Source organism: Crinia signifera, chromosome 2, assembly GCF_055691185.1.
Source record: "Crinia signifera chromosome 2, ASM5569118v1, whole genome shotgun sequence".
Classification (NCBI taxonomy): domain Eukaryota; kingdom Metazoa; phylum Chordata; class Amphibia; order Anura; family Myobatrachidae; genus Crinia; species Crinia signifera.
The window spans coordinates 27,422,240-27,433,013 of record NC_139218.1 but is presented as its reverse complement, the minus strand read 5'-3'; the positions used below and the strand labels follow the sequence as shown (position 1 = coordinate 27,433,013).

General features: G+C 47.7%; 1 protein-coding gene across 2 annotated transcripts in view; it reads left to right on the top strand.

Moving 5' to 3' along the window:
• The first annotated feature begins 6,987 nt into the window (after positions 1 to 6,987).
• TIAM1 (TIAM Rac1 associated GEF 1) overlaps positions 6,988 to 10,774 on the top strand; it is a 244,461-nt gene continuing 240,674 nt past the window's right edge. The window contains exon 1 of one of the 2 annotated variants that reach the window (XM_083171844.1): positions 6,988 to 7,201. The gene's annotated coding sequence lies outside the window, so the exon portion shown is untranslated. The remainder of the gene's footprint in view (positions 7,202 to 10,774) is intronic. The other variant, XM_083171841.1, reaches the window with a different exon arrangement.

Here is a 10,774-nt window from a genome sequence, read left to right as displayed (position 1 = left end):
GGGAGGGGGGGTCGCGGGGGGTCCCGCAAATCGCGGGAGGGGGGGGTCGCGGGGGGTCCCGCGAATCGCGGGAGGGGGGTTGCGGGGGTCCTGGCAGAGGGTAGGGATGTGCAGGAGTAATGGTGGATGGTGGCTGTGGAGTAATGGTGGATGGTGGGCGTGTACTGTAGCCCTGGCTGGGCGGGGGTAGGTGATGTCAAGGGGGTGGAACGTCAGACACATGAAAGTGAAACTGTTCTACACAAGAATGTTCTCCACAGGGGTTGAGTGACAGATCTGGCTAAATATATAAGAGATATAGCGTTAACAATATCATCCATATCGTGAAGGATATATGACCCAGTGTGTTCCAAGCATTGCTCAAACACAGCTGACGACAGGTAGGAACCGGGCACCAGAAGTGTGAAGACCTCCAGCAATGCTTACCTGAGAGTATCCCACAGCGACACATAGTACCTCCGCCTGATTATATAAATGCAAGACTTAAAAAATATTTGCCGACATTTTATTTCTCCTCTTTGGGAGCAGCCTGAAGAGGAGACTTTCAGCTGCGCTTCAGGGGGCGGGGACAGAACCTGTCGCCATCAAGCCCACCATCCTTAGAGATACTGATGTGAGGTTCATCTTTTTAGCCCTGCCCCCTCTACATAGACCCATGAATGCCGGTATTTGATGGGGGGATGCGGGGGTCCAAGGGCATGCGGGAGGCTTGCCCATCCTTCTGGGAGACCCGGAGGGGTACCAATTTTAGGGAACCTCCCACAACTCCGGGAGGGTGGGCAAGTAAGCCTTTTAGGCACACAGGTTATCCCATTCTGTTGAGTATTAGGTATATTTTTAGTAGAGATGGGTGGTTCGGATTCTGTGGAATCTGAACCGCTCCAAACACAGACCGGCTTTGTTCCGTCTTTGTTCGGAAACCTGAGCGCGGCCGAACGCGGTAATCTCACGTCGAATTCCCGTCACGAGAATTTGGCGCCATTTCTTCACATGCTCTGCAGTGCAGGGGTCTGGGCATGTTGTGCAGAGGAGTGCAGTGCAGTGCAGAGGGGTGCTGTGTTGGGTGCCGGACGGGATCCCGACAGGCATTCACCCGACGTCGGGATCCCGACTGTCAAAACACCGACAGCCGGGTTCCCGACGGCCACCCGCTATTTTCCCTCATGGGGGTCCACGACCCCCATAGAGGGAGATTAGAATAGGTGGCTCGCATAGCGAGCCAACGTGCCCGCAGTGTGGCAAGCGCATCGAGCCCGCAAGGGGCTTAGTTGCGCTCACCATGCTGTCTGGGTCTGGCCAGTTGGGTTCCCAACGTCGGGATAATCCCGACTGTCGGACCCCTATACCACACCCGCTGTGTTGTGCAGAGGGGTTTGTGCTGTGCAGAGGGGTTTGTGCTGGGTTATTGTATTGTCCTGGTCATGTGTTAGACAGGCTGTCAGTCAGTGTAGTGGGGTACAGTGCACAGGCAGGCTGTCAGTCAGGTTTTTTCATTGTAGTGTGTGGTGTGCTGCACTGCAATCCAATACACCATATACTACTGTAAGAAGTTCCGTATGTGATTGTTCTGCCTCCATGCAGTGTTATACAAGCCCCGTCCATAAAAAATCAAATAAATAAATACATTTTGGTTTTCTTTATTTTTTGTGTGTGTACTGCACCCTAATAGTATACACCATAAGTTCTGTGTGTGATTGTTCTGCCTCCATGCAGCGTTATACAAGCTGCACATTATAAAATATAACAATAAAAATTTAAAACATTTTTCTCTTTATTGTTTGTGTGTACTGCACCCATACTATACTGTCAGAAGTTCCATGTGTGATTGTTCTGCCTCCACGCAGTGTTATACAAGCTGCACATAAAAAAATAATAAAACCCCAAAATAATTTTGATCTTTATTGTTTGTGTGTACTGCACCCCAATACACCATACTGATACTGTCAGAAGTTCCGTGTGTGAATAACCAGCCAGCTTGCTGCAGACCTTGGCCTAAATTGAATGAGCTGTAAATTGGTCAAAATTGTCGGAAATTGTTGTAAAAAGCAAAAATTACGTGATGTGGGTGTTTTTTTTTACCATTTTCAAAAAATATCCAAATCCAAAGCTTTTCACCGCCACTTGACAAAGCCAAATCCAAATTCCGGCGACGAATCCAAATCCAAATCTCCGGCCCCGGCACTCATCAGAAAAAAACTGTTCGATGGTTACATTTTTGCAAATGGATCTGTGAAAACATTGCTATTCCTGATGTATTCATAATTTTGCAAGGGACGTTTTTTCTATCTGGGCAACAGCTTTCTGTTCTCAGTCCAGTACAACTTCTCTGATTAGCGATCCATTCTGAATTAAGGGCCTGATTCTGGTTCACCCGCAAAGGCAAATTCTCTCTTTAATGGACAAAACCATGTGCACTGCAGGTGGGGCAGATGTAACATGTGCACAGAGAGTTAGATGTGGGTGTTATTTTGTTTCTTTTTTTTTACACTGCAATATAGATATCAGTTTGAAGTACAACCACACCCAAATCTAATTCTCTGTGCACATGTTACATCAGCCCCACCTGCAATGCACCTGGTTGTGTCCATTAAAGAGAGACATTGCCTTTGCAAGCAAACCAGAATCAGGGCGTAAACCCTGAGTACGGAAAAAGACCCATGTGCATGTGCCAGGAGCCCACTGTGTGTGATAGAAACTGGCTGATGGAGGTCTGTTATGGGGGGACCACTGCGACGCTACGCATAGTATTGTTACAGTTTTTTTTTAAAGGGGAGTGGCATTGTTTCACTGGTATGGCCACGCCCCCTGAGTACTGGTTCGCACTCAGGGGGCGTGGCCATACCAGTGAGACAATGCCACTCCCCTTAAAAAATAAAAAAAAACCTTTAACAATACTATGCGTAGAGTCGCAGTGGTCCCCCCATAACAACTGGCTGGACGTCTGCAACAGGCCTCCATCAGCCAGTTTCTATCACACAGTGGAAAAATCAAGCTTTGAGCACAGGGCAGGATTCCATTCTGGCTGCTCTCTGATAGCAGGGCTCTGCAAACTAGCAACCCACCAATCAGGTCTGATTCAATAAGTGTTTTTCTTTTTTTTTTTTTACTGTTTTTCGACCATAAAGAAGAATTAAATAAATGACTGTTATATCTTTATTTCCAGTTTGAGATATATGACAAATACATTTTACATTGGAAGTTAGTCTAAATATAAACTCTCCATCTAATAATATACAGGAGGCTGTGAAGCCAGAATTAGCTTCTATTCATTCCACAATCAGTTCTATTCCGCGCAGCGAGCAGCGGCAGAAAAGCTTCTTTCAGTGTTTAATTACCACAAGACGTTATCATATAATGCATGCATGTGAAGGTGCAATAAGACAGATGTTGTGCGGAGCGGCGAGGCAGGAAGTGTGCAATAAGTGGGGGATGAGTATATTCTGTATACATGTAGGAAGGATACAGTACATGCAAATGTTTCCTGCCTGGTTATTTTTACACAGCAATATAGATCTCGTTTTGAAGTAAAACCCCAACCAAAATCTAATTTTCTCTGTACATGTTACATCTGCCCCCCCCCCCCCCCTGCAGTGCACATAGGCCCTTATTCTGATTGAGTCGGATGGCTCCAAGTGCGGACGGCCGGCGGTTGGTGTTTGCGCATGCGCAGAGGCGTATCTGCGCACGTGCGAACGCCTCACAAGTACGAACACGGCGTGAGGGCTGTGCAGAAGATGATCGTACGGGGTGGAGAGGGGCGTGAAGGGCTGTTTGGGCTCACTAACATATGCGTACGCCCGATGGGCGCACGTTGGGTAATGCAGCCGTGACGCACATGTGGTGGGGCGGACAGCTGACATAGCCGGATGCCAACTGTCCGCCCATATCCCTGCTTTCATACGGAGAAATGTCTGAGTGGTCTGGAGCCTGACCACTCGGTCCATCATTCGATGGTCGATGACCATCGGAGGATGGGGGAGGTTCCCACAGATGGAGGAGGTGTTCACATGAAACATCCACTTGTGGTCCGTTCGGTTGGCGTCTTACCGCATTCGGACCGCGTGAGCGTTACGTACAGTAGGCGGGGCTAAGAACACTCGGTTCCGGTCCGAAATACGCATCCGTCCGATTCAACTTGAATAAGGGCCATAGTTTTGTCCATTTAAGAAGGAATTCACCTTTGCGAGTGAACAAGAATAAGGGCCATTGTCCTCCCCACCAGGATCCCACGATGTAACGTGAATAACAGACACTACTGTGTGGTATAATATGAAAAACGTCTGCAACTGTGAGGTGTAACAAATAACGTACGCTACCGTGCAGTGTTATGTGAATTATGGGCACTACTGCGTGGTATAACATAAACAAGGACACTACTGTGCGGTGTGACATGTATAAGAGGCCCTAGTGTGCAGTGTAATGTGAATAAAGGACACTACTGTACGATGTAACATGAATAATACAAACTACTGTGCGATGTGACATGAATACTGGACACTACTGTGGGGTGTAATGTGAATAATGGACACTATACAGTGTAACATGAATAGCAGGGACTAGCGTGCGGTGTAACATGAATAAAGGGGACTGAAGTGCGGTGCAATGTGAAAAATGTGTATTAAAAGGTTTTCATCATTATCAATAGTGTATGGATGATGTACAATACTTTTGCCATTGAAGTGGGACAATCAGATGTTTCCCCTCCACCAGTGCTATTTCTGGCAAAGGGCATCAAAATGTCCAGTTACAGCTTTGTTTTAAGGGAAGCAAAACTGATTTGATCAGCAAAGTGTCTGCTTCCCAGACAGAGATCCCAGATGATTGATGTCAGTTTGTAGCTGAGAAGAGTGAGCTAGAGGCTAAACATCCAGACAGTTCCAGCTCCGTAAACTCGCCAAGTCGCCGCTGTTCCGCACTTTCTCCAAGGAATACAGAATGTATCAACCAAACCAAGCGTAGGACAAATGTACAAATGATAGTTCCAGTGTCAGAGCGATGCACTAAAGTAATCACTGGTATATGAATAAATCATTGTAGTGAGGAAACAGAGTTGTCTGGCTGCTTGCAGCAGGTTATAATGTGCTAACACCGTATAAGCGCATGGGAATCTGTTATTGAGGTTCTGTGTAATTCTAAAGCTCATTCACTGGGACCAGTACTGGATGGCAGTTACATGGTTAGTGCCCTACCCAGCACTGCATCCTGCAAATGTGCCTTAGGATCCACCTCTGTAGGGAGCAGTAATCCCTGTCCTACATCCCTTCTTAACCTCATCTCACGGCTCCTACACCAGATTTACTAAGCATTCCTTATGCTCCACGTATCTCCATTCCAGACAGCAGCCGCAGCCCCTGCGAGTTTCTATAGGGAAAGCAATGCTTTCATATTATCCAAGCTGCAGATAACACCTATGGGCTGCAGATTGCAAATTTAGCTGGCAGAGGGTTCCTCCATAACACTCCCCAGCAATGGCTGCCGTCATGCGTAGTCAGCAGACCGAGCATGTGCAGCAATCCCTCCAGTGGTCCGAACGTTATATGGTGTTACAACAGTTATTAGTAGGGATGGCTATTGATGTGCCGAGCAGCAGTCAGCAGTAGTACATACAGAGGGCAGGCAGCACTGAATGTGCCCAGCAGCAGTCAGTAGTAGTACATACAGAGGGCAGCATTGGTGTGCACAGCAGCAATCAGTAGTAGTAGTACATACAGAGGGCAGCATTGGTGTGCCCAGCAGCAGTCTGTAGTAGTGCATACAGAGGGCAGCATTGGTGCGCCCAGCAGCAGTCAGTAGTTGTGCATACAGAGGGCAGCATTGGTGTGCCCAGCAGCCGTCAGTAGTAGTGCATACAGAGGGCAGCATTGGTGTGCCCAGCAGCAGTCTGTAGTAGTGCATACAGAGGGCAGCATTGGTGTGCCCAGCAGCAGTCAGTAGTAGTGCATGCAGAGGGCAGCATTGGTGTGCCCAGCAGCAGTCTGTAGTAGTGCACGCAGAGGGCAGCATTGGTTTGCCCAGCAGCAGTCAGTAGTAGTACACGCAGAGGGCAGCATTGGTGTGCCCAGCAGCAGTCTGTAGTAGTACACGCAGAGGGCAGCATTGGTGTGCCCAGCAGCAGTCAGTAGTAGTACACGCAGAGGGCAGCATTGGTGTGCCCAGCAGCAGTCTGTAGTAGTACACGCAGAGGGCAGCATTGGTGTGCCCAGCAGCAGTCAGTAGTAGTACACGCAGAGGGCAGCATTGGTGTGCCCAGCAGCAGTACATACAGAGGGCAGCACAGAATGTGCCCAGCAGCAGCCTGTAGTAGTGCATACAGAGGGCAGCATTGGTGTGCCCAGCAGCAGTCTGTAGTAGTGCATACAGAGGGCAGCATTGGTATGCCCAGCAGCAGTCAGTAGTACATACAGAGGGCAGCATTGGTATGCCCAGCAGCAGTCAGTAGTACAAACAGAGGGCAGCATTGGTGTGCCCAGCAGCAGTCTGACTCTGTACTAGTGAATGTAGAGGGCACGCAGCACGGCAGCAGTCACCACCAGTAGGACAGTCACAGCACAGCAGCAGCATGATGAGCGCGGCAGACACCACGTGCTGTTTATAAACACTATCTCCCTCCCACCAGTGAGTGACAGCCCGCTGGGCGGAACATACTTGCGTCCCACCCAATCACAGCCCAGGTATACGCCGCGCGCAAATGCGCTGTCATGTTCTTTCAACTGATTGGCCACCCCACCAGCCCCTGCAACGTGACAGCGCCCTCCACCGGTAGCGCCGCAGACATCGCATTCTCTCTATTGCCCCATATTCCAGCAGCAACCAAGTACGGGTCCTCTATGTATGTGCACACCTGTCACTCATCCAGTAAGCCACGCCCCCATGACTACGCCGCAAAACAGACAACTTGTTTTGTCCCTCGCTTCTTTGTGCAGACAGGCACCGCCCCTCCACAGTCATTGGTCCGCTGCGAAGACGACTGACAGTACACTGGCCAACCAGTCCTGGAGCCATGATCCCGCCCTCTACAGCGCCGCCCACTCTCCTTGCTCTTGCGGTAACAGTATGTCAGTGGCGGCAGTGGCTGGCAGAGCCGGCTAGGGGGAGATAGTACCGCGGACAGCGCTGTGAGAGCAGATCACCGGAGACAGCAGCAGCGGGGGAGGGATGCCGCAGCAGCGCGCCGCCGCCGGGAGCAGACACCTGCCTGCAGGTAAGCTCGGCCCACGGACAGATGGACAGCGACGTGACCTATATCCTATCTGTATGCGCCTGCAGTGCTGTGTATGTGCTCATCTGTGCACACATATCTCCTGTACATGACATTGCTGCATCTCTGCATATGCATCTGCCATTCATATCATAGCTGCATCTGTGCACCTATATCTCCTGCGCATAACATTGCTGCATCTCTGCATAAGCCATTCATATTATAGCTGCATCTGTGCACCTATCTCCTCTACATAACATTGCTGCATCTCTGCATATGCACCTGACATTCATATCATAGCTGCATCTGTGCACATATATCTCCTGTACATGACATTGCTGCACCTGTGCATATGCCATTCATATGATAGCTGCATCTGTGCACATACATATGATATACAGTACATACCATTGCTGCATTTGCATCTCCCATTCCTAGCATAGCTGCATGTGTGAACATACATCTCATGTGCATAGCATTGCTGCATCTCTGCATATGCATCTCCCATTCATATCATAGCTGCATCTGTGCAAATACATCTTGTGTACATACCATTGCTACATCTGTGCACATACATACTATAGCTGCATCTGTGCACAACATACCATTGTTGCAGCTGTGTTGTCTCTACATTAGTGTTTGGGTGTTGCAGGTGGCTATAGCAGCCTACCCCTTCTGTCATGTCCCTGGCATCACTGCCTCATTGCAGCTGTCTCTGTGCCCCTTATAGCCAGGCTCTGCGTGAAGACCTGTCCTACTGATGCTGCAGAGTGACTTGTTATTGTGTGGTTAATGCAAAGCCGTAATCCTGACACATTCCTGGATATTTCCCCCTAGTCTGCTGTCCTGTAATATCCATATAAATGATCTGGTGACTCAGTTGTCAGGCTCAGGCGCGATGTGTTCTCTGCCATAATAGCACTGCATTATATGTGCAGGTGAGTGGTGGTCCTCTCCTTCACTCCCCATTCATTTGTGTCCCCCGATGATCCCCCATATGGATAAGTCTCAGAAAACAGCTGATGGTGATGTTGTGGTCAGCATGACGAGTGATCATGACCTAGCCTTCCATGGATTCCAGAGCAATGATATTCTTATAGTGGCTTGGCTCTTTGTCATTTGGCCATGTTAAAGGGCCACCTGACTTCTATTATTTACCTTTTTCCACATTTTGTTATGATACAGACTTATTCCCAGATTGAATAAATTCATTTTCCCCCTCAAAATTCTATACACAATACCCCATAACGTGAAAAAAGCTTTTTGGAGAGTTTTGCAAATTTATTAATAACTAAAATACCTTATACATAAATATTCAGTCTTTGCTCAGTACTTTGTTGATGCACCTTTGGCAGCATTTACAGCCTCAAGTCTATTTGAATATGATGCCACAAGCTTGGCACACCTATCAGTTTCGCCCATTCCTCTTTGCCGCTCCATCAGGTTGGATGGGAAGCGTCGGTGCAATCGGATTCAAGTCTGGGCTCTGGCTGGACCACTCAGGGACATTCGCAGGGTTGTCCTGAAGCCACTCCTGTGAGATCTTGGCTGTGTGCTTAGGGTCGTGCTGAGGGATGAACCGTCCCCCCAGTCTGAGGTCAAGAGCGCTCTGGGGCAGGTTTTCATCCAGGAAGTCTCTGTACATTGCTGCATTCATCTTTCCCTCTATCCTGACTATCCTCCCGGTTACTGCCGCTGAAATATCCCCACAGCATGATGCTGCCACCACCATGCTTCGCTGTGGGGATGGTGGTGGACTGGTGGTGAGCAGTGCCTGGTTTCCTCCAAACATGACACCTGGCATTCACATCCAAGAGTTCGATCTTTGTCTCATCAGACCAGAGAATTTTGTTTCTCATGACCTAAGAGTCCTTCAGGTGCATTTTGGTAAACTCCAGACGGGTTGCCATATACTTTTTTTTTTTTTTTTACTAAGGAGAGACTTCTGTCTGCTCACTCTACCATGCGGGCCTGATTGGTGGATTGCTGCAGAGATGGTTGTCCTTCTGGAATGTTCTTCCCTCTTCACAGAAGAATGGTGTAGCTCTGACAGAGTAAGCATTGTGTTCTTGGTCATCTCCCTGACTTGGGCTCTTCTTCTCCAATCGCTCAGCTTAGGCGGCTGACCAGCTCAAGGAAGAGTCCTGGTGGTTCCGAAATTTTTCCATTTACGGTTGATGGCGGCCACTGTGCTCATTGGGACGTTCGAAGCAGCAGATATTTTTCTGTACCCTTCCCCAGATTTGTGCCTCAAGACTTGTGCCTGTCTTGGAGGTCTACAGACCATTCCTTTGCCTTCATGCTTGTTTTGAGCTCTAACAAGTGTGGGACCTTATATAGACAGGGGTGCGCCTTTCCAAATCATGTCCAATAAGCTGAGTTTACCACAGGTGGACCCCAATTAAGCCGTAGGAACCTCTCAAGGATAAGTGGAAACTGGATGCGCCTGAGCTCAATTTTGAGCTTCATGACAAAGGATGTAAATACTTATGTACATGCGATTTCTTAATTATTTTTGTATTACTTTGCAGAAATCTCCCAAAGAATGTTCAAGTGGTCATTATGGGGTATTGTCCGTAGAGTTTTGAGGGAAAATTTTATTTATTCCATAAGGAATAAGGCTGTAACATAACAAAATGTGGAAAAAGTGAAGCGCTATGAACACACATATACCGCATAAGTTTTGCCTTTAGACTGTTAATGCAGCATAAGTAACGTCGGTCAGGGGAAACTACATCTTCTTATCTCTGTGCTGATATGTTGTGTTGGTGTAGCGCCGGTGTCTATAACAGGCTAGGTCATTCCATATACCAGGAGTAAGGAAGGTGTTTGTAAATGATTGGGTAATTTTTAGATCCATTACTGTCAGTATTCTGGAGTGTAAGCTCCGCAGGTCGGAGGACGCAGACTGACGTGTCGGATCTAATTTGCATATGATATGATAATTACAGCTGCTTGCGGTCCAATCTGATGGTTTTGTTCTTTTCATCTTATTACTGGCTGGCGATAATTATCAGCAGATGTTCTTTTCTTGTGCTACATGTTTTTAGCTGTTCATTTACCACTTCTGTGCAGAAGAATGTATTCTGTTACGTGACTCTGTAGACTAGAGGATGAATGTGATATGATGTGTATATATATTCTAGAACAGGGGTCCTCAAACTATTTGCTCTGGGACCCATTAGACAATAAAACTTATTACGGGACCCCAGCAACTGAATGCAGAAGGTGATCACATCACACGTGTAGTCAGCAGACATCACATACATGGCAGCATTGTGGAGGCACAAAATGATGGGAGGAGCCTAAAATAACAGACAATCCAACAGATCTTTCAGGATCCTTGAATCACTGACTGAGATTAGAAAAGTCCTCAGTGTGATGGTCAGCAGCATGGAGTCGCGACCAATGTTCCCTCTAATTTTACGAAGGCTGTGTGCGGCTAAAGATTTTGGCTGTGCAACTTTGGAATGAAATTTACATTTTTGTGCGTCACTTATCTATAACTGGAAAATTACGTTCAGCATATGTGTTAACTTTACTTCAAAATGATATTAAACATTTAAACATTCAAAA